The sequence below is a fragment of the Apium graveolens genome, chromosome 2, assembly GCF_009905375.1.
Source record: "Apium graveolens cultivar Ventura chromosome 2, ASM990537v1, whole genome shotgun sequence".
Taxonomy (NCBI): domain Eukaryota; kingdom Viridiplantae; phylum Streptophyta; class Magnoliopsida; order Apiales; family Apiaceae; genus Apium; species Apium graveolens.
The window spans coordinates 277817137-277840746 of record NC_133648.1 but is presented as its reverse complement, the minus strand read 5'-3'; the positions used below and the strand labels follow the sequence as shown (position 1 = coordinate 277840746).

Sequence of the window (23610 nt, the reverse complement as noted above, 5' to 3'; positions counted from 1 at the left end):
CAGGAGATACTATCTTGAGATAAGCCAGGACCATGTTTCAAAAAGGACTAGACGAACCCTTGAGTTAAGTCTTCTATTTAAGGCATACGAGTAAGAATGGTATTAACCTGCTATCGTTGCTTTGACTGAAACTCATCTGCAATTTTATCTACTTCATGTCATGAAAGTACGTCAAGTTCATGAGTGTTCTTCATGAATCATGAACGGTGATCATGTTACCTCCTTAGAAGAATTAGATACGAGATGTATGGACTCCGTATGGTTAGCTATTAAGACTTTATGGAAAATGAATGACTACAGTAGGTCAGTGGTGGACCATAGTAATGCAGCAATGATTCTGCGAGTAATGAGTTGATTACAACCGTGAGAGTTGTATTGGAATGGATGTTGAGATTGAGTACCACTAATCGGGTCGTGGTAGTGTATAAGTTATCATTGATAGACTAATTAAGTAGAGTATCTACCTATTGAATATTTATTCCCTCTTATCAATAGAGAGTCGTATTACTATAGGAGGAAGGTTGCGGTGCGAGCATAGAATCCTAGTAACGGTGATATATAGAATGAGATCCCAGATTCGATTTTCGATGTCGAGGGAGTTTCAAAGGTGATTGTGTATAAGCTCGAGGAAGAGCATGGGTCCATAGAATGATGGACGGGATAGCGAAAATATTTAGGCATGTGAAATACGATGCTATAATACTTGATGTTGATATAAATACATATATGTTTTGTTCTCCTATGACAAACCTCTATAGTTCAGAGGTAGATTCCAAGCCAGATATTTTGTGGCAGTATATTTTTATATATATTTACAATTCTCTTCAATTCGTTCTTTTCTCTTCTTTTCATTTCATATAAACTGAGAAGGACAACCCTTCCAGAAGGGGAGGTATTGCCGAATGACTATCTATCTGTGTGATAGAAGCCGAGTAGGATACCAACTATTGTTTAATTGCTTGTCAAGTACTAAAGGCTGGCCACCTTCTGTACTAACTATGCAATGTAACAAGTGTTCATGATCATAGTGATCTCTCAATGAATTCTTTTACTTCTATATGATGGATCAAGCTTTCAAAAATAGAAACAGCTGAAAAAAGAGTAGTAAAGTTATGGTGGTATTCGGAATAGAAACACATTTGTGATACTAAGGTTGACGTGGTTACTAAAAGGTTATAGAACGCTAACGAGCAAAGTTATAACCAGTATAATATTAGGAACGGAAGGTAGTATCGATTACGAACTGGAAAAGAATGGGTATTGAGAAGCAAAAGCTCTAATGCTAAAAGCTATAATAAGAGTCTGTGCAATAGACTTGAAAGAATTTGGAATGATCACTTAACACAGATTGAGTTTTCTTACGATAATAGATCATATGTCAGTATTGAGATATCGCCTTATGAGATCCTTGAGGGAAGACAATGTCGATCTCCCTTATGTTAGGATGAAGTTGTAGAGCGTAAGATGCTCGGACCCGGAGTAGTCCAAAGGATCAAGGATATAATAGATTTTAATCAGATGACGGCTAGTAGTAGCCCAAGATGGGAACACGAAGTATGTTGATTTGACACGAAAGGACAAGGAATAGGAAGTAGGGGACCTAGTTTTGTTATAGGTATTCCCTTGGAAAGGAAGGATGAGGTTCGGAAAGAAAGGGAAGCTAAGTCCACGAATTGTTGGACCCTTGGATATATTAAGACGTATTGGGAAGATAGCATATGAGCTAGCCCTACCCCCGAATATGTAGCAAGTTCATAACGTGTTCCACGTATCAATATTAAGAAAGTGTAATTCGGATGCCAGATAAATAGGGGCATATGAGCGCATAGACATGCAACCCGACGTAACCTATATGGAGCAACCAGGAAGGGTTATAGAGTAAAAAGGAACAAGTGCTTAGGAGAAGGGTTATCAAACTAGGCAGAGTTTGGTGATAGGACCACAATGTGGGAAAATTTACTAAAGAATTAGAAAGTGCAATGCTAAGAGAGTATCCCTATTCATTTTATATCTGATTCCGGGACGGAATCCTTTTAAGGAGGGGAGACTGTAATAACCCCAATTTTTGGAATTTTTGAAACCTTGATGAATAGTAACTTTTGCTGACTATGCTGATTAAGAAAAATTATCAGACCACGCTATATAGGAGTACTGTTATGGAAATTCTAAGATCGTATTAGTATTCCATAAAGTAAATGAATGTATGTAAAGGTCGTCAGAATTCGAATTCGAACACTTTGATTTTTCCCGAAAATCCACCAGATACCGACAGAATTGAGTATAAGGTAACATGATTAAAAGGGTTTTAATTCAAGGATTATAAATGAGGATCATTAAAGGATTATAAAATATTAGGGAAGATTTAGGGAAGCTCAAATAATGAGATCCCGGATATGATCCCTCAAACGGGTATCGAGAACGAAAGTTAAGCGAACCGTAAAATAAATACGCAACCAAGAGATAAGCTTGTACAAGAATCCAAGGTATTATGACATCATCAAACCATAAGACAAAGACATGTGGCAAATAGATGACACAAGCAAGATGACATAAGCATGACAAGGGGTTTTGTTTTGTTGGTTGATTTTGAGCCATGTAAAATTTACCATGGTAAAAAGCTAAAACATTTTCCAAGGCAAAAAGGAGAAGCAACCAAGCAAATATCATAAAACACAAAAATTAGAAGTTGACTTTTGCTTCCAAGAGCAAAAGCTCTCGGCCAAAACAAACCCAGCAACTTCAAACTGATATATCTCCTTCAATACTAACTCAAATGTTGTGTTCTATAGCTCGTTGGAAAGGTATTGAGATGGCCTACAACTCTTGTTCACAAGTCTCTTCCAAATAAGCATGGTAAGACCCTCATTTTTACAGTTCTTTAAATCGGACTTTTAGAAACTTCAAAGCCTAACTTTGTGTTCTTGATTTCTTTGGAAAGATCAAGCTTGTAGGAGGCTCCCTAAGACTTCCTAGCAACTTAACACCTCCCAAGGAAGGTATAAATCTTCACACCCTTTAGTAATAAGTTTGAATGTTGAAGTTTGGAGATGGTTTGGATGGATGAGTAGTAATTTGAATGATAAGCATGATTCGAGCTTAATTGTTAAGTAGTTTAGTTGAATTTGGAGATGTTATAATATATGATTGGATTGAGATCCTTGAGCTTATTATGACTGAAATCAGTAGCATTGATGTGTATCTTGAGTTGTTGTTGATTGGTAGTTGGATTGATATGATTTGGAATGGTAAAAATTTGGGAAATCGCGTAAACATAGCCGTCGTAATGTCCGATTTACTTTAGACTGCTTTTGTTCATAACATTAGGACCCGAGAACTCCCTGCTAGGTTTTTACCATTGCCATTTTTAGATAGTTCATGTTACGAGCTTCGTTTTGATATGTGGTTCGTTTGATTTCGGTGAACGGTTTAGGAGAAACGGCCGTTTTAAGTAACGACGTTTCGCGAACGAACCCTTACCCCTCGCCTTACTTTGAAACATAGGTTAAAGACCTTAAATGACTAATTGAAGTATGAAACATTTATGTAAGGTGTAATAGGCAGTTGGTAAGACACTCGCGAAGGAATCGCCTTAAAATTCGTAATGGTTAAATTATTAAAAAATGGTGGAGCCGAGGGTACTCGAGTGACTTAAGAGAATCAGTAAGCGCAAAACGAGCGTTAGAGTCTGAGTTGGTTAGAGTATAGATTTACAAGTGACTTTGGTTTAATTCCAACTTACTTGTTGTTTATAGGTTACCAGACTCGTCCCGAGCCATTCGTAACCCCCAGTCGCTCAGGCAAGTTTTCTACCCGTTATACTGTTGTTGTGATGTATATGTGTATATGCATGATCTTGCGATAAATGCATATTTGTTATTAGCAAATTCTTGCGATATATTGTAGCATGTGATATGGTATATATGCATGCCTGTTTCATATTCTTGGATTATATATCTGTTGGTTAAAAAGCTTACAGTTGCATAATACCTATGCTAGAGATAAGCGGTATTGAGTTTACCCTTAGTATAGGGGATCAAAAGGTGAACATATTTCTAAACCGGGAGTCGATGTTCCCGAGTATAATATATATATATTTATATATATATGGTTATAGTTTTCAAAACTATTAATCGAATAAGGTTTATTCGATAACTTTAACTTTATTTTATTATTGAATATTATTTCGAATATTCATCCGAGGACTTATGACTCCTTTATTTTATTATTGAATATTATTTCGAATATTCATTCGAGGACTTATGACTCAGTTATATTATTAATGATTATTAATTGAATATTCATTTGAGGATGTATGACTCCGTTATTTTATTTAATGAATATTATTTATAATATTCATTCGAGGTATTATGACTCCGCTTGTTATTTAATAATATTCTTTATTTTATTAAAGAATAATGTTTCGATAATCAAACTTATTTTCGATTATTCAAATAAAGATAGTACTTTCGTATAAGTATATCTTTGGTTATTTAATACTCATTTCAAGTATAAGTCTTACAACTTCTACTTCAATTATTTGTATAAAGATTATTCTTTATGGGAATATTATTTAAATAATAATATTCAGACATTTTCTAAATATATTGGGACTGATTTACTTCATTAAATCAGCATTACTCCAAACACTCTTTAAAGTGTTTTCGAGTCTTCAAAATGATTTTTAAAAGTTAGAGCGGATCCCAAAACTCATTTTTATATTTAAGATCTTCCTTTTAAAAAGGGGATTTAAATACTCGCTCAAAACCTGAGGGATCCGGCTCTATGGTGTATTTTATATTCGCAACAAGGTTGCAGTTTTGGTAAATGAATTGATTACTTACCCAACATTCGGGAAGTAAGTCCATCTATCGAGTCGGCATAAGCAACATGGGCTCAGTGGGCGTCCATGATAGTGTAAGTGGCTCAGTGGGAGTCCATCAAATGCATAAGTGGCTGAGTGGCAGTCCAGCATAAGGTCCTATTGCGACCAGGGTGATGACCAGTGGGGAATTCGTCCATCTACTAGTAGAAAAGGTTACTTATTGGTATCTTTGCCTGATCAGCAAGATATCAGGTTTATGCCAAAATTCTTTCCTTTCCAAATTTATTGGATATTGCAATTCTGTTCATACTTTACATGACAGAGGTTTTCAGGAAATGTATGTATATATATAGGTGTATATATATATCGGGACTTAATGAAGTATATCATAACTTCATTTCCTTTAAAATATTTCAAAGATTGAATCTATTCAAGTCTTATCTTGTAGTCTCATCAGTGTGATGAACTTTTGAATCTAATTATAACTTGAACGGTGGTAGTTCAAGTAGTATTCGGAAAAGATATAAGTATATTGGAGTATCTTGTAACTTCATCTTTTAAACTTATATCTAGTAAATGATTATCTTATGCATATCAAAGACTTTCAGAAAAACGTTGAGACAAGGTTAGATATATGAGATCACCTTGCAACGATATTTTTTTATACAGTTATAAACTGGAACTTTGTGTATATTATACATGGAAGAGGACTTCCAAGATTTTGAAAAGTATATATGTATATATACTGAATATTTTGCGACTTCATCGCATTAAGATATCAAACTTGGTTCATTTCTTTTGACCAAGACTTTCATAAGTACTATGAGAAGGCTCATATATTGTTAATCATTATACATATTATTTTGGTGGGCTTGCTGCTCACCCTTGCTTTGTTCTTTTATCACACAACAACAGATAGAAAAGATGAACAGGACCAAGCTCCCAATTCGCGAGCGGATAGGAAACGTTCCGCAGTTTCCTATAGGCGTTGATGCCGCCGTAGCTGAGGTAGGAGCTACCAATAGGCTAGGCTTTCAACTTTTGATGTACCAGATTATGTATATTTATGAATTGTAATAATGGCAAATAAATGTAAATCTATTCAGAAACCCTTTTAAGGTGTAATGACATATAATTTTGGAATAAAATGATTCGTGTTACTTTTGGATATTCATCTCTGAGACTATAACTTGTGGTGTGTGTGTTTATTGTGGGGTCACAGTACAGAGTAGTTGATTGTTTATTAAGATTGGGTGTTATTAAGGGAAATGGAACTCGTGACAACCCGGATTCCCGACCCCGGATTTGGGGGTATTACAAAACCTCTCCCAAGTAATAACATCCGTACCTTCCAATATCTTCACCATCTCCCACCAATAGGTGGCCTCATTCTTCAAATAGTAACTTGCAAACTCAACCTTCTGTTCCTCCTTTACTTTCACTAAGATGAATGCCTTCTCTATTTCCTTTAACCAAACATTTACTTCAATCGGTTCTAAGGAACCCTTAAATTCTGGTGGGTTCACCGCCTGAAAAGTTTTAAAAGTTACCTGGGGATTGGTCTGTCTTTGTTGTTATTGTGCCAGATGAACTGTTTGTTGGGCCAAGATTTGAAGAATCTGGGCTATTGCTGGGTCTATAGGTCCTGGGTTCACATTCTGGTTTGTATCATCTTGGTTGTTATTGTTGTTATTGTTGGTTTCTTCATTCTGGGTGTTGATGCGTGTATTTCTTCTGAGAGGCATTTTCTGTAAAGAATCAAACAACTTATTTAGCTTTTAAATCAAATCCTTTGCATAAAAGAAAAGTTTTGTAAAATAGAGATATCTCTTTTTGAAAACAGTTGTAACAGTTGATCTAAGTAAATTGCATGCTTCTTTACAGAATATAAACAGTTAAGGGAATAGGGTAATGGTATCACGGGGCTATAACTGGTGCAATAAATAAGGTAAAGTAAAATAGGTGCAGTAAAGTAAATGACAATGCTGGAAAGGAAAAAGGTACTGATATATATAGATCAAAAGTTTTGGGTAGTACAAGCGTAAAGACGCTTCGGAAGTAAAAATAAAAAGGGTACAACAATCTACTCACTAGTCAGCATAGCTAGTCTATAAATATAACTCAAAAGTCTACTGATACACACTACACACTACTGTACATACTACACAACCATCACAACACTGCTCAGCATCTCTATCTCTGGATCTCTGACTCATGGCAAATCTGGACCTCCAATCTCCTCAAGCTCCTCTAGCACCCACTTAGCCCACTCCACTAGAAAATCAGGGGTGATGTCCTCATGTGTAGCCTCAGCAATCCTCACCGCAGCTGCTCTACAAAATACCTGGAGCCTCTCTCTGAGTCGCCTCTCACCACTCCCAACCTCTCTGGTACGCATAATATGCAATAACTCCTGAATCTGACCCTGTAGGAATCGATGCTCCATAAGGCAAGCCTCAAACTGATGATATGGGATAGGATAGGAAGAGAACTGGAAAGGTACTCCTGTAACTGAATGACCAGTAAAGCCTGAATCAGCAGGTGGGGTCCTCTGATAGGTGGTCTCATGCCTGGGGGTGGAATAGCCTGCAATGGTACGGGCTGCAACACAGGTAGAGGTAGAATAGCCAATACTGGTGGAACAATAGGACGTGGATCCCAAGACGGTACTCCAACTGAAGGCTCTGAGTGATCAGCTGATACGGGTATAAAAGCGTCGGCCATCGCTGCTATCTGAAATCATATCGCAATATAAGAATCTTGAACCGTGATGCGTATTATACTAATACCTATTATACCGTAGCACTCAACCTCTCGACATTCTATCTTTCTATTTTTACTTCTAATCCTAACCCTCTACCCATTCCCGTTAACCTAGGCTTGTTTCAGTGACTTATAACCTGTAGATCTGATACCAAACCTGTGGCGCCCTCCAAACCCGGGTCAGAAGTTTTGGGTCCATACACACACACCTAATTTATAACTTGCTTTTAACAATGATAAAGATAATAATAATGATATGCAGTGACCCTACTTACCAACTACCACGGACCGTAACAGGTTAAAGTATGCACACAAGCCAAACACACCTACTTATATTACAAACGTTCAAATCCCAACTATTCCAAACTCAGAACTGAGTATTAAACATTATTACAAACTTTTACAAACTCAAATTATCCCAAAAGAAGCCTACTAGCTTAGCTCGATCAACCTGAACCCCTAGCTCTCGCGCTGGACTGGGGATCCTCGTTACCAACCGGTTCCTTCTTAACTGGAAAAGAACATAAACAACATCACACAAATGAGCTAACTAGCTCAGCAAGTCACAATGACAAAACTGAGAATAATGATCATCAGGTGAATATGGTTATGATATCAAGGGAATAATGGATGCTGATTTAGAATTGGATATTATATTTTGATTTTAAAAACCAAGGTTAGGCTGTTGATCAGTCACGCACTAACCCCGAGCAAAGCACACAACACTGCTCTAACTACTAGATCCAAGACACACATTGGCCTAACTTGACCATTATATGGTCTGACCACGAATCTGGTCTACAATTTTATAAAAACAATCCAATTCTAACATAATAACAGAATAAACAATGTAAAGCAATAAACAGAATCATTAACAACATTGAATGTTCAGTAATGAAAGGGTTTCAATCTTCATAAGGATCAATATGGCATTTTCAAAGCTTGGATGCTGGGTAATGAAAGAATTGGATAACAAAGGAATCAACGTTTCAGAGTTCCAAGGATTTGGTCTTTCAAAGCATAGGATACAATGGTTTGAGTATGTAGGTAGTTCGATTCAGTGTTTGGTATCTAGTTTGTATGTATTTGTAGAGTAGTTTCGTATATTTGTGGTTCATATCTGGGCGTATAACAATCAATGGTTTAGAAAGAATAAGGTTTGCGGCTCAAGATCAATAACTGGAATTAGGGTTTAGGGTTCAATGCTTCAAAGCACTTGCAATTTAAAACTGTACTATCAATCCACAACAATATATCTCGAGAAAGTTCAGTACACTTGCCTGGTACTAGCTTACTACACTGCACTCGCTTTCAATCACCACCGTCTTACTCCTCGACTACCTGTTTCCCTTTCCTATGCCTTGCCTCTTCTGCTCACATATCATAAACATCTATCAATATTTGACTCATATAATTTTATTCGAAACATACTTCTATCTACCCCTCGTTTCACCCAAATCCGATTAACGGCTTAAAAGTTATGCAATAAACAAGTAAACATCGAATATACAGACCGACAGTCAACCAACAAGTCACATATAACACATAACACGTCACATAATCAATGATATATCATTTATAAAGAAGTCTCGGGTCATAAATAGGCTTTCGGGTATTTAAAATGATTTTTAAAACATTTTTCAGAATTAAAACGGGTCGTTGGAACAATTTCGGAGTAATAAACAGGATTCGGTTGGCCAATTCTGGCTTTGAAACAATTTTATAATAATTATCGAGCCTTGAAAACAATTTTAAATAATATTTTAAAACTCGAAACTATTTTTCGGAATTTTTAAATCATTTTTAAATAATTAAACCTAATTAAATAATTAATTAAAATCAATTAATAATTAATTAAATCAATTAATCAATTAATTTTCAAATTAATTGACCAATTAATCAATTAAAAATTAAATGAAATTAATTAACTAATTAATTCAGATTTATTTTTGAATTAAAAATAATTTTTGGAATTAAAATAATAATTTTTGGAATTTTCAAAAATTAAAATCAAAATTTTATAATAAAAATAAATAGGAAATATGATTTTTGAATATTTTTAAAACAGGAATCCAAAATTTGCATGTTCTGGAAACCTCAGGGACCTAACTGTTTCTTCTTCAATAATTCAAGGGCCTGTTTGTAATTTTGCCAGCCCCGTCGTCGACTCGCCGGAGTGTGGCCGGAGAACACGATTCCGGCCACCTCAGGCCACCAAACTATCCAGAATTAAAGTACACACTACCAGGAACTTATTCATGCAATCAAAACACATCAATCATCCATGTCCTGGCCGGAAATTGGCCAAGAACATCGCCGGTTTCCGGCGAACTTCGAAAATTTTCAAAACACAACTTCCTTCGATTCAGACATCCTCTGTTAACGAGCTATATATCAATCGATTGCAAATTTCATAAGGAACATAACCCACTATAAATAAACAGCTAATAACCCTTAAATCAAAAAGCCCCAAATTTCAATTGAAAACATTCATACGGGTTATAAACCCTAATTTTAAAATTCGAGAATCTAACCCACTTTTGAGCATGTTATTGGACTCCAAATCAGACGTATGACATATGAAAATCATCAGGAAAACAAGTTCTACAACATGCAATCATCAAATCATACAAATAATCATCCGAACCGAAATTCATATTTTTAATAAAAATAATTTGAAATTAGATAAAAATATAGAAAAATAACCTTAGTTTCTGCAGTAAAACGAAGCTCAGAATCTGACAGTACTCCTCAAATCCTTCGTTTTGGTTACTCAAGCTTTGAAAACAGAGATCAATAACATCTTCGTTTTGCTGTTTGATTCTCAGAAAGGTTTATGAATTTAGGGTTTTTCTCTGGAAAATTATATATTTAACTGACTGCAAATGATTTTGATACGAAATAAAATACGGTAAAAGGCTATTTATATTTACGGAAAATTAGTATCCCATTGGATCATTCCGGATATAAAACGGTACGTTTATTTATAAAAACTGATCCAAACGGTATCAGTTTTTGGGATAATTATCAAAATCAGTACAATTTGTACTGCGGTCTTGGTCTCGGCGCTTGGTTACACGTATTACGAGGTGATAATTGTGATAGTTTAATAAAGAGCTCCCGTTTATCGAAAATACGAGTTTTATTGATTTACCAAAACGAATATTGTATCGAAAATGTTTGCGCCGAGACCCGCGCAGGACAAACCGTACGCCAGATCGAAAAAGTCGAAACATGGAAAATGCTCGGAATTTTGCAATTAGGTTAGGAAGGAGTTCTCGGAAGAGTTTCGGGTTCTAAAAACGTAAAAACAGATGACGTCAGTTGGTTCCCGTTTGTATAAAATAGTTTTTAAATACTCGGAAAAAGATTTTATAAAATTCATATGATTCCTATAAATTCATAAATCAACAAAGAAATAATTAGGAAAATATGACAGTTATCTATATTTTATTTTGGACATATAAAAATTAAAATACTTAATTAATAATATTTTTAAACATCCAAACATATTTAACACTTAACAAATAATTCACAGAATAGATACTGAACACATATAATAATTATTTATTAGCAAAAATAATTACACGATATATCCCGGATATTACAAATACACCAATTCAAAGCTTAATGGAGTGTTATAAAGTGTCATAAATGCCACTCAACATACCCCCAAACTTGAATCGATACTTGTCCTCAATCATAAATAGACTCAAAGAACAAGAAATAAAAATGCATGAATGCAACTAAATGAATGCAACGATCCCCATTAGAATAACTAAATCAATCAATAAGCAACATCTCAATAAATACAGTTATTCACATAAATATAAATCAAACCTTACAAATCAACCTACAAACCACAGACATGCATGTGTGCAAATGCTTACAGATATACTATCGCAACTAGATCAATAATCACGACTCACTACTCATCAAAGCAATCATAAAATTATATATAAAATAAAATCTAGACTCAAAATAACTTATAACACTTCAATTATTATTTTGGAGTTTTATAGGGATTCACGCTTTATTCACAACAAAATAACACAAGTATGCGTATTTGATTGTACAATGAGTGAGGTCCACAAAAGACTTATACAATAGTACCCATGTAGCGAGCGTTAGGTTAGCGGATCCCAGACTGTAAAAGCCTTAGGTCACTAGACACAAAGTCCCCTAAAAACTTAATAACTCGAGTACTAAAGAGCCCACTCGTGATCAATTATACATAACACTTATTATTTTTTTAATTTTTTTTTCTTTTTTTCTCTCTTTTCACAAATTTTTGAACGAGTGTGTTTCGCTCCATCTCGCTCAATCCTAGACTACTCATATAAATATGAGTCGGCTAAATTCTAAATATAAATAAGCGATTAAACCCCGACAAATAAACAAATCATGATCATGATCTAGCACCCAAGCAACCTATAAGACTTAGTGAAATACAACTGTCTCTAGCATGCAAATCAATTCGACAAGATTTAACATTACTAATTACAACATCACTATACTAGCATCAATATCACAAATCAATCAGAAAAATCATCTAAGGGATCATGTTATAATGTAAATGCATGAAACTATATAAACAAACTATCATAAAAACTACCAAAATAATAAAAAAAACTAACATGGAAAAAATATATGCAACTATATGCACTAAACTATCATGAATATGCAAACTATATGCGACTCACACAAAACATATTCCTTCAACTACTACCCCCAAACTTAAAATATTCACTGTCCTCAGTGAAGGTAATAGTAAGGAATCAGGCATACCTACTCGGAATCAGGATCATCACCCTCAACGGGTGGAGTGTCAGGCATGTCTGGAGGTGGATACACGGAGTCCTCACCAAATACTGGCCACTGGATGTCAACACCGGTGGCTCTGAATGCAGTCCCAAGTGTCTGGGTGAGATCATATGCAAACCAACTATGGATGTCATGCATCGCATCCATCCTCATCCCTAGATGCCTATACTGCATCATGCTCAAACCAGCTCCAACATCTGCTCCTGCCTGCTCCTCCAACTGCTGCTGCGATCCCGAAGGACCTGCCTCCTCTCCCAATTGAGCTCTCCATGCTGCTCGACGAGCCTACAAAGTCCCACCAGCATAAGTCTGATCTGCTGGCCTTCCTCCCGGCAGATGGTCATACGAATAGCTTAGCCCCTTAGGATCGGGTTTTCCACCATACCACTATGTCATGTTCAACAACATCGAACTGTCGATAGGAGCACTGGAAAGCTGCAGCTGCTCATGTGCAGGCCAATGAACACCAACTTCCACGCACAACTTCGTCACAATGGATGCATAGGGTATAAAACTCATAGTACCTCCTCACAAGAATCTCAAAATATCCTGGTAAATAACCATCCCAATGTCCACATAGTTGCCCTGAAGAATACCCCACAACAGACGAGCACACTCCACAGTAATCTCATGCACATGAGAAGATGACATGATGTTAGCACAGATAAAAAAATTCCAAGCACGTGCAAACATGTTCATGCACGAAGCAGGTAACGTGGAATAATCAGTCGTGCCCCTCTTAAACTTCCAATGAGTCTCAGGCATACAAAGAGTAGCAAATATCAAATCCAAATAAAAATCCTCTAGAGTCTTATCATTCCAGGTGTCCTAACCGGGCTTCCTCGTGGGTTGCTCAATAACCCTCCTTATCGCATTCGCACTGTACTCCAGCGTCATCCCCCTAACCACAGTGAAACCATTATTCTCCGCCTTTGTATTAGCATAGAACTCTCAAACAACACTCATGGGCATAACAGCGTGTTAGGTCACACACACTGTAGAGGGGGTGAATACAGTGTATAATACAATCAAATCGAACTTTAATATCTTAAGTAACAGAAAACAAACTTTATTGAAACAATAAACTCTGTTACAGTATGGAACTGTTACCTCTCAGTGATGAACAAATATCACGAGAGCTGCTAGGGTTACAATGAATAATCTTCTCGAATATGATAACACTTTTAGTGTAAACCCTATGTCTGTGTTTATATACTACACAGTTATAAGATAATCGCTAATTGATATGGAATATAATTCTGCTTCCTAAAATATAACAATCAGATATCTTTTCTTCCAAGTATTTCATTCTTCACGGAACTCCTTCTTCATGCATATCTCTTCTTATGTTTATCTCGATCTTCTTTCCTTTAATCAGCTACTTTCCTTATCTAATCGTCCTTCAGCACTTAAATTCTGATATCCAACTTCTGATGATTATCTCCTGATAATATAAGTACTGATATCCTTAAGTCCTGACTTCCAGTATAAGTACTGATTCCCAGTTAAGTACTGATTTGTCCTGTTAAGTAAGATCTGAAAACTAAACATAAATCATATTAGCCATGACATTATCAAATATATCTAACACAGCGGGTGCATCGCAAAAAGCAACCCAACCCATCTCCAACAACTTACCATCTTTCCCTGATGGCAGAAAACGTCGCTTCTTTGCTATAGGCTTAGAGAAGCCTTGTATACTCCGCTTTAGCCTCGGGAGTAAAAACCTCATCCTCACACCTCCTGCACTTGAAGAATCAGTGGTGCTGCTGCTGACTTGAGTTCTTTATCTCCTGGGTGCCATTGGGATTGAATAAGAGAGAATAAAAGATAAGTGTTTGAGAGAGAATTGTGTTTGAGAATTTGAGAAGTGGTGGAGAAGTTTGTGTATAAGTGTGTGTATATATAGGAGGTGAGAAGAGAATTAGATATGGAATAGAAGTGGGAATTGATTATGGGAATAGTGGGAATAATGGGTTTGATTTGGAGAGGGAAATTTGGGATGTGGAAGAGTAAAAATCGAGTGGAAATTGATTTTCTATTAAAAACCCCGATTTTTTCTTCAGAAACTGCTTTTTTTTCTGAATCGAAACCACGGCGTGGCCGCGCGCTAGATCAGCGCGCGCGCTCACCTTCTGCCAAATCGGCGCGGAAGCGCGCTAGATCAGCGCGGGCGCGCTCAGCTTCTGAAGTTGGCCCTGAAATTTTCCGTTTTTCTGATTTTTTTATATTTTTCTCTTTTCTTCTTGCTTCCTCGACCTAATAATGTACAATAAACTTGGGTTGCTTCCCATGAAGCGCTTGTTTTACGTCGTTAGCTTGACGTAGAAATACGAGATCAAATGGAGAATAAAATGGCACTAACCACCTCGCAATTTGCCGTATCACTATAGTAATGCTTCAACCTCTGACCATTTACCTTGAATGCTTGGCCCATATCATTTTCAAAAATCTCCACCGCTCCATGTGGAAACACAGTTTTGACAACAAACGACCCTGACCACCTTGACTTCAACTTTCCAGGAAAAAGTCGGAGACAAGAGTTAAACAAAAGAACTTATTGCCCCGACACAAATGATTTGAGCACTAGATCCCTTTCATGCCACCTCTTGACTTTCTCCTTATACTTTTTGTTATTTTCATATGCTTGAAGTTGAAACTCGTCGAGTTCATTCAATTGAAGCATCCTCTTCTTTCCAGCTGCATCCAAGTCCAGATTCAACTTCTTCAAATCCCAATACGCTTTATGCTCTAGCTCCACCGACAAATGACACCCCTTATCATAAACCAACTGAAATGGTGAAATTCCCAATGGAGTCTTGTATGTTGTTCTATATGCCCAAACAGCTTCGTCAAGCTTTAAAGACCAATCTTTCCTTGATGGACACACAACCTTCTCTAAAATGCGCTTGATCTCTCTATTAGATACCTCAGCTTGACCATTCATCTGAGGATGATAAGTCGCAGCAATGCGATGATTCACATTATACCTTTGCATCATAGCAGTGAACTTGCGATTGTAAAAATGCGACCCCTTATCACTGATTATGACTCTTGGAGTTCCAAGTCATGTGAATATCAGCTTCTGAAGAAAATTAAGCACTACTTTTGCATCGTTCATTGGCAATGCCTTAACTTCAACCAATTTCGACACATAATCAACTGCCAACAAGATATACTGATTGTTACAAGATGAGACAAATGGCCCCATAAAGTCGATTCCCTAAACATCGAAGACTTTAACCTCGAGAAGCACATTAAGAGGCATCTCATCTTTCTTGGACATATTACCCACACGCTGACATTGATCACATTTCAAAACAAATGATGAGTATCTTTAAATAAAGTCAGCCAAAAGAAACCTGCTTGAAGAATACGAGTTGCTGTCTTTTCTCCACCATAATGTCCTCCATAATCCATTGAGGTGCAATATCGCAAGATTCCCTCGTTTCGCTATAAGGAATACATCTCTTGATGATTTGGTCAGCTTCTTATCGAAAAAGAAACGGCTCATCCCACATATACCACTTCACTTCATGAATAAACTTCTTCCTTTAAGCATATGATAAGTCGGGAGGCATGACATTACTCACAAGGTAGTTCACAATGTCTACAAACCACAGTTCTTCCTCTTGCACTCCAAACAGCTGCTCATCGGGAAACGACTCATTTATCAATGACTTATCTTGTAAAGTAGCAATTGGATCCTTTAAACGCGAGAGATGATCAGCGACTTGATTTTCAGTCCCTTTTATGTCCTTCATCTCTAATTCAAACTCCTAGAGTAAAGAACCCATCGAATCAATCTAGGCAGCGTTATCAGTGAAAACTGTCACCTTTGTCCCAAGCAGATAAGATCAAAAATTCTCGAAACCGTAGACGATAGCCAAAAGTTCTTTCTCCGTATAGTATAATTCAGTTGAGCACCATTAAGAGTCTTACTAGCATAGTAGACTACAAAAAATATGTTGTTCTTTCTCTGCCCAAGAACTGCTCTAACTGCATAGTCACTTGCATCACACATATCTCAAAAGGTTCACTCCAATCGGGTGCAGTTATGACAGGTGTCATGATTAAACTCTTCTTTAAGAACTCAAAAGCAGCTACGCACTCGTCATCAAACTTAAACGGGACATCCTTCTCCAGAAGATTGCACAAAGGTTTAAATTTTTTTGAGTAGTCCTTGATGAACCGCCAGTAGAAGCCCGCATGACCAAGAAAACTGTGAACTCCCTTAACAGAAATTGGTGGGGGAAGATTTTCTATGACCCCCACTTTGGCTTTGTCCACCTCAATACCCTTACTAGAGACCTTGTGCCCAAGAATGATGCTCTGTCGTACTATAAAGTGACATTTCTCCTAATTGAGAACCAAATTGGTCTCAACACACCTCTTGAGAACGTCGCCTAGGTTCTACAAGCACTCATCAAATGAATCACCAAATACAGAGAAATCATCCATGAACACCTCCACATCCTGACCAATCATATCAGAGAAGAAAGCCATCATGCATCTCTGAAATGTGGTCGATGCTCCACATAACCCAAAAGAAACTCTTCAAAATGCAAAAGTACCAAAAGGACATGTGAAAGTAGTCTTTTTATGATCTTCTGGAGCAATGCAAATTTGATTATATCCCGAATAGCCATCCAGAAGACAATAGTAAGCATTCCCCGCTAATCTGTCAAGCATCTGATCAATAAACAACAGAGGGAAGTGATATTTTCTTGTGGCTTTGTTCAGCTTCCTATAATCTATGCAAACTCTCCACCCCATGACAGTTCGTGTGAGAATAAGCTCATTCTTCTCATTAGCGACCACAATGATACCTCCTTTCTTTGGCACAGACTGAACTGGGCTCACCTATGAAATGTCAGAAATAGGATAGATTATCCCTGCATCCAGCCACTTAAGATTTTCCTTCTTCACGACTTCCTTCATGATTGGATTTAGCTTTCTCTGTTGCTCAACAGTAGGCTTGCTTTCTTCCTCTAGCAGAATTTTATGCATGCAATACGAAGGGCTGATTCCCTTGAAAACTGCTATAGTCTAACCAATTGCCGATTTAAATTCTCTAAGAATTCTCAAAAGCTTCTCCTCATCGCTACCTGAAAGGTTAGATGCAATAATAACAGGCAGAGTAGATGCATCACCTAAAAACGCATACCTCAAATGTTCAGGTAAAGGCTTAAGCTCAAGAGTAGGAGCTTCCTCAATAGATGGCTTGAGGCACTTAAGAGCCTTGTCCAACTCTTCCATTCCCAGAGATTCAAAAGGCATATTAATCTTCCTCTTCCAGGGAGAAGCATTCAGAAATTGCAACTGCTCATCCCCTTCATCATCTTCACTATCGGAATTCCCCAACAAGGCCTTCTCTAAGGCATCAGACCTTAACAATTAATCAAGTTCTGAAGTGACTACAGAATCAACCAAATACACTTTTAAGTACTCCTCATTTTCTATAGGGAACTTCATGGCATTAAACATATTAAAAGTTACATCCTGATCCAGTACTCGCACAGTGAGCTCACCTTTCTGCACATCTATCAAGGTTCAACCAGTAGCCAAGAAAGATCTTCCCAAGATTATGGAAATCTTCTTATCCTCCATGAAATCAAGAATTAAAAAATCAGCAGGGAAGATAAGTTTATCCACCTTGACCAAGACATCCTTCACAATACCTCGCGGATATGTAATAAAACGATCGGCCAACTGCAAAGTCATATAAGTAGGCTTTGGATCAGGCAAGTTCAAGTTCTTGAAGATTGACAAGGGCATCAGATTGATGCTAGCTCCCAAGTCACATAGACACTTGTCAAATGACACCTTTCCAATGGTGCATAGAATAATGAAGCTTCCAGGATCTTTAAGCTTCGGAGGTAACTTATGTTGCAGCACAACACTGCATTCCTCCGTGAGAGCAATGGTCTCTAAGTCATCAAGCTTGACCTTCTTAGAGAGAATACCTTTCATAAATTTCGCATAACTAGGCATTTGTTCAAGAGCTTCAGCGAAAGGTATGTTGATGTGAAGTTTCTTGAACACCTCCAGAAACTTTTCAAACTGCTTATCCAACTTTTTCTTTTGCAGCCTCTTAGGAAAAGGAGGTGGAGGATAGATCTGTTTCTCCCCTGTATTACCCTCAGGATGAGTATGCTCAATAGTAGTCTTCCTTGGTTCCACTTCTGCTTCCTTTTACACTTCTTCTTCTTCGGCCTTAACTTCAGATTATGGAGTCTTAGCTTTTTCAGGATTCGCAACCTTAACAGACCTCAATGTAATTGCCTTAACATGCTCTTTAGCTTCCTTCTTGCCTGGCATTTCAGTATCGCTTGGGAGTGTGCCAGGTTGACGATTCAGTAATACATTAGCAATTTGCCCTATCTGATTCTCCAAGGTCTTGATAGATATAACTTGGCTCTTGCACATGAGTCTCAACTCCTCCAATTCAGATTTTTCATTAGCTTGCGGTAGCTGCTGAAGTTGAAGTTGTTGCCTAGGGGCATATTGCGGTTGCTGAAAACCAGGAGGGTTATACTGCTTTGTTATGTATGGCTGATAAGATTGTTGCACCGTATTCTGATTATTACTCCAGCTGAAGTTAGGATGATTGCGGTTATTTGGATGATAAGTGGCTGAAGCTTGTTGCTGTGATCTCTGAAAGTTGCTCACAAATTGAGCTGATTCGCTAGAAATAGAGCACTACTCAGTTTCATGCACCCCGCATAAAGCTCACAAACACTAGTGATTTTATTAACTCCATAATTCGCCAAAGAGTCCACTTTCATCATCAAAGCTTGAAGTTGAGAAGCTATAGCAATAGTTGTATCCACTTCCAGAATTCCTGCTACCTTGCCTTGCAACATTCTTTGCGTAGGATTTTGGTATTCATTAGCTGCCATGAGCTCAATTAACTCATAAGCTTCATTATAGCCTTTGGCCCATAAGGCTCCACCAGATGCTGCATCGAGTATAGGTCTAGACTGAGCACCCAAACCATTGTAGAAACAGTTTATAATCATCCAATCAGGCATGTCATGGTGTGGGAACTTCCTTAGCATCTCCTTATATCGATCCCAAGCCTCACACAGAGAAAGAATTCATGATTGCAACAGTCTTCTCCATAGGAAAGAATTGAGTAAGAAACTTTTGAGCAAGATCCTCCCATTTGGTGATAAAACCTGGTGGTAGAGAATGTAACCAGCACTTTGCTTTATCCCTCAGAGAGAATGTGAAGAGTCATAGTTTGATAGCATCTTCAGTCACCCCATTGAACTTGAAAGTGTCGTAGATCTCGATAAAATCCCTGATGTGCATGTTGGGGTCTTCTGTAGGAGAACCCCCAAACTGAACTGAGTTCTGTATCATCTGAATCGTGCTCGACTTGATCTCAAAGGTGTTAGCCGAGATGGCTGGTCTGATGATGCTCGACTGAATATCATCGATCTTAGGCTGAGAATAGTCCATCAGAGCCTTAGGATTTTTTGCTTGATCTCTCATCACTACTAAAGCTGGTTCCTCAACTTTCTCTTCTTCTTCTTCTTCTTCTTCTTCTTCTACTTTCTCTTTGTCCTCAAAAACTTCCCTCGAATCACTACAGCTTCTTCCTCGGCTTGATCCAAATTTCTCTTACGAGCCCGCGAACACGTATGCATACACGCTCGCTAGAGTACCTGAAACACGACAAGGAAAATAGTAGGTAAGTAAAAATGTCCGAGTCAATGAGCTTTAACGATCACTGATGACAAACACATAAACTAAAAGTTAACACCGGCTCCCGGGCAGCGGCGCCAAAAACTTGTAAGTCGCTAAACACGCGCTAAAATTTACGCAAGTATACGCGTTCATAAGTAGTACAAGATGTAAATCAGATTCATTTCCACGGAGGCTGGTTTAGGTTAACTTTGTGATTTATGCACTTATGCAACAATAATATGGCTATTATTCAATGCTAAGACGAATAACAATTTGGGTTTTGATTATACGATGATTACTATTGAGAATTATACTAGAGAACATTAATTAAGAGAGTAAAGAGAGTTGAATTATGACACAAACATGGGATTCTAACTTCATTAAATACTTCATTCAATAGTCTTATTGTTCTTAACCTTAGCATGCAATGGTGATGACACTAATCAGATAACATAAACTGATAAATGCCAACTTTTGTTGTATGAATACCATACTACCAGACATCCACAAAAGAGATAGAAGCTGAATAGACACCAATTATATTGAGATCCTATATGTATATAGAATTTGACAACATAACGATTTAATGCACAAGTTATCTATGGCGATTACATAGGGCATGTAAGATGGTTAAAATTACCTATGAATCATGTATAACAATAACACATGAACCTATGCTAGCATGGCAAGTTCTACATCCTTAAAATAACTTTTGCTTCATTAAGAATTAACACGCTATATTATGAGTTCATGACACTCATAAGATGAATAAGCACAACCAATACTAGATTATCATACAATCACCACACACTAAAGCATCAAAATAAATCAACTAAAGAAATCCATAAATAAATCTGCTAGAACCCCACGATAACGATTAGCCCATAATCGGACTCATCATCATGAACGTGGGTTCCGATGAAAGCATGGTATAATAAACGTAGTATTTATAAACAAATAATAAATAAAGTATAAAATCCAGAGTATTAGGTTCAACAAAACAAGAAACGAGCATCCAAGATTACAACTTAAAATAAAGATTCACAAGAATAAACTAGATCTTCTACGCGTTCATTGAATTGTGCTATAGGTCTTCTTGTCTTCTTCTCCTTAAGCTCCGTTATGTCTCTTCTTTTGAAAAACGTCTTTATTTAGGTATATATAGCAACCCATGCAAAGTAGAAGTCCTCCAATTAAAAGCCAAGTAGAATCAGTATTTCAACATCCCGACCCGGCACGGCCGCTAGCTTGATCAGCGCGGCGCGCTGTGCTTCTGAAGTTTGGGTGCGGGCGCGCGCTATGACAGCGCGGGCGCGCTGGCCTCCTGGATAAAATTCTGCTTTCTTTCTTCTCTTTCTGCAATGAGTTGGTTTCCCGAGCTTTATTTCTTGGACACCATCCTAACACCATATTAGCATCAAATCAATACTAATTCACCTGAATCCCGGATTAATGCCTGAAATGCAAAAACACTAGAAAAAACATTAAAATATTAACAACTTGAGTACAAATACACCAATTCGAAGCTTAATGGAGCGTTATAAAGTGTCATAAATGCCACTCAACAGTTGTAATCTTGGATGCTCGTTTTCTTTATTATTGAACCTATTACTCTTGATTACGTACTTTGTGATTTTATTCAGTTTATAAAGACCTTGTTTATTATCATGCTTTTATTGGAACCCATGATGATGATGAGTTCAATTATGAACTAATTGTTATCGTGGGGTTCTAACGGATTTACTTATGGATTTCTTTAGTTAATTTATTTCAATATCTTAGTGTGTGGTGATTATATGATATCCTAGTATTGGTTGTGCTTATTCGTCTTATGTGTGTCACGAACATATAAGATAATGTGTTAATCTTTATTGAAGAGACAGTGAATATAGAGGTTTAGAACTTGTCATGCTAGCATAGGTTCATGTATTTGTTATGCATGACTCGTACGTAATTTTAACCATCTTACTTGCCCTATGTAATCATGATAGATAACTTGTGCATTAAACCTTTATGTTGTCAAATTCTATAGACATATAGGGTCTCAACATATTTGGTGTCTATTCAGCTTCTATCTCTTTTTTCGATGTCTATTAGTAGGGTAATCGTACAACGAAAGTTGGCGTTTACTAGTTTTGTGTTATCTAATTAGTTTTCATCACCATTGCATGCTAAGGTTAAGAATAATGACTTTGAATAAAGTATTTAATGAAGTTAGGATCCCATGTTTGTCTCATATAGTAAATTAACCCTTTTTAATCTCTTAGTTATTTGTAAGACAGTTAATTCGTAGTTATAAAATATCTCAAATTGTTATTCGTCTTAGCATTGAGCGATAACCATATCATTGTTGCATAAGTGTATAAATTGAAGTTAACCTAAACCAGTCTCTGTGGGAACGAACTAGAAAGAATTCTATATTACTTGCGAACGCGTATACTTGCGTGAATTTTAGCGCATGTTTTCATCCTAACAAGTTTTTGACATCGTTGTCGGGGACTCGGTGTTAATTTTTAGTTTATGTGCTTGTCATCATTGGTCGTTAAAGTTCACTGACTCGGATATTTTACTTACTTGGGTACTTATTGTATTTCAGGTACTCTAGAGGGCGTTTATGCTAACACGTTCTCAATCTCACAAGAGAACACTGGATCAAGCGGAGGAAGAAGTTGAAGTAGAAGTTGAGAAAGTTGAAGAAGAAGCACTCGTTGCAATGGGAGATCAAGCAGCGAATCTGAAGGCTTTGATGGATTATTCTCAGCCGAAGATCAATGATATTCAGTCTAGTATTATCAAACCAGCCATTTTGTCTAACACCTTTAAAATCAAGTCGAGCACGATTCAAATGATACGGAATTTAGTTCAGTTTGGGGGTTCTCCTATAAAAGATCCCAACATGCACATCAGGGATTTCATCGAGATTTGCGACACTTTCAAGTTCAATGGAGTATCTAAAGATGCTATAAAGCTGTGGCTTTTCCCATTCTATCCGAGGGATAAAGCAAAGTGCTGGTTACACTCTCTACCAGCATGTTCTATCACCAAATGGGAGGATCTTGCGCATAAGTTTCTAACTAAATTCTTCCCTATGGCGAAGATAGCTGCAATCAGGAATGCTCTTACTAAATTTATGAAGCAAGCATGAGAATCTTTGTGTGAGGCTTGGGATCGCTACAAGGAGATGCTTAGGAAGTGTCCTCATCATGGCATGCCGAACTGAATGATCATAAATTGCTTCGATAATGGGTTAGGAACACAATCTAGACCCATGCTCGATGCAGCATTAGGTGGAGCCTTATGGGCTAAGAGCTATAATAAAGCTTATGAGCTAATTGAATTAATGGCTGCTAATGAATATCAGAACCCAACTCAGAGACTACCTCAAGGCAAGGTAGCAGGAATTCTGGAGGTGGATATAGCTACGGCTATAGCTGCTCAGCTAAAGGCGTTAACGAAGAAAGTGGATTCTTTGGCTAATTTTGGAGTTAATCAGATCACATGTGTTT

At 37.2% G+C, this 23610-nt stretch overlaps 1 non-coding gene across 1 annotated transcript; it reads right to left on the bottom strand.

The window, feature by feature from the left end:
- Positions 1-23207: 23207 nt before the first annotated feature.
- On the bottom strand, positions 23208-23314 carry LOC141710105 (small nucleolar RNA R71). The gene has a single exon (XR_012570643.1). It is a non-coding gene; the product is annotated as a small nucleolar RNA R71 (small nucleolar RNA).
- Positions 23315-23610: the final 296 nt, after the last annotated feature.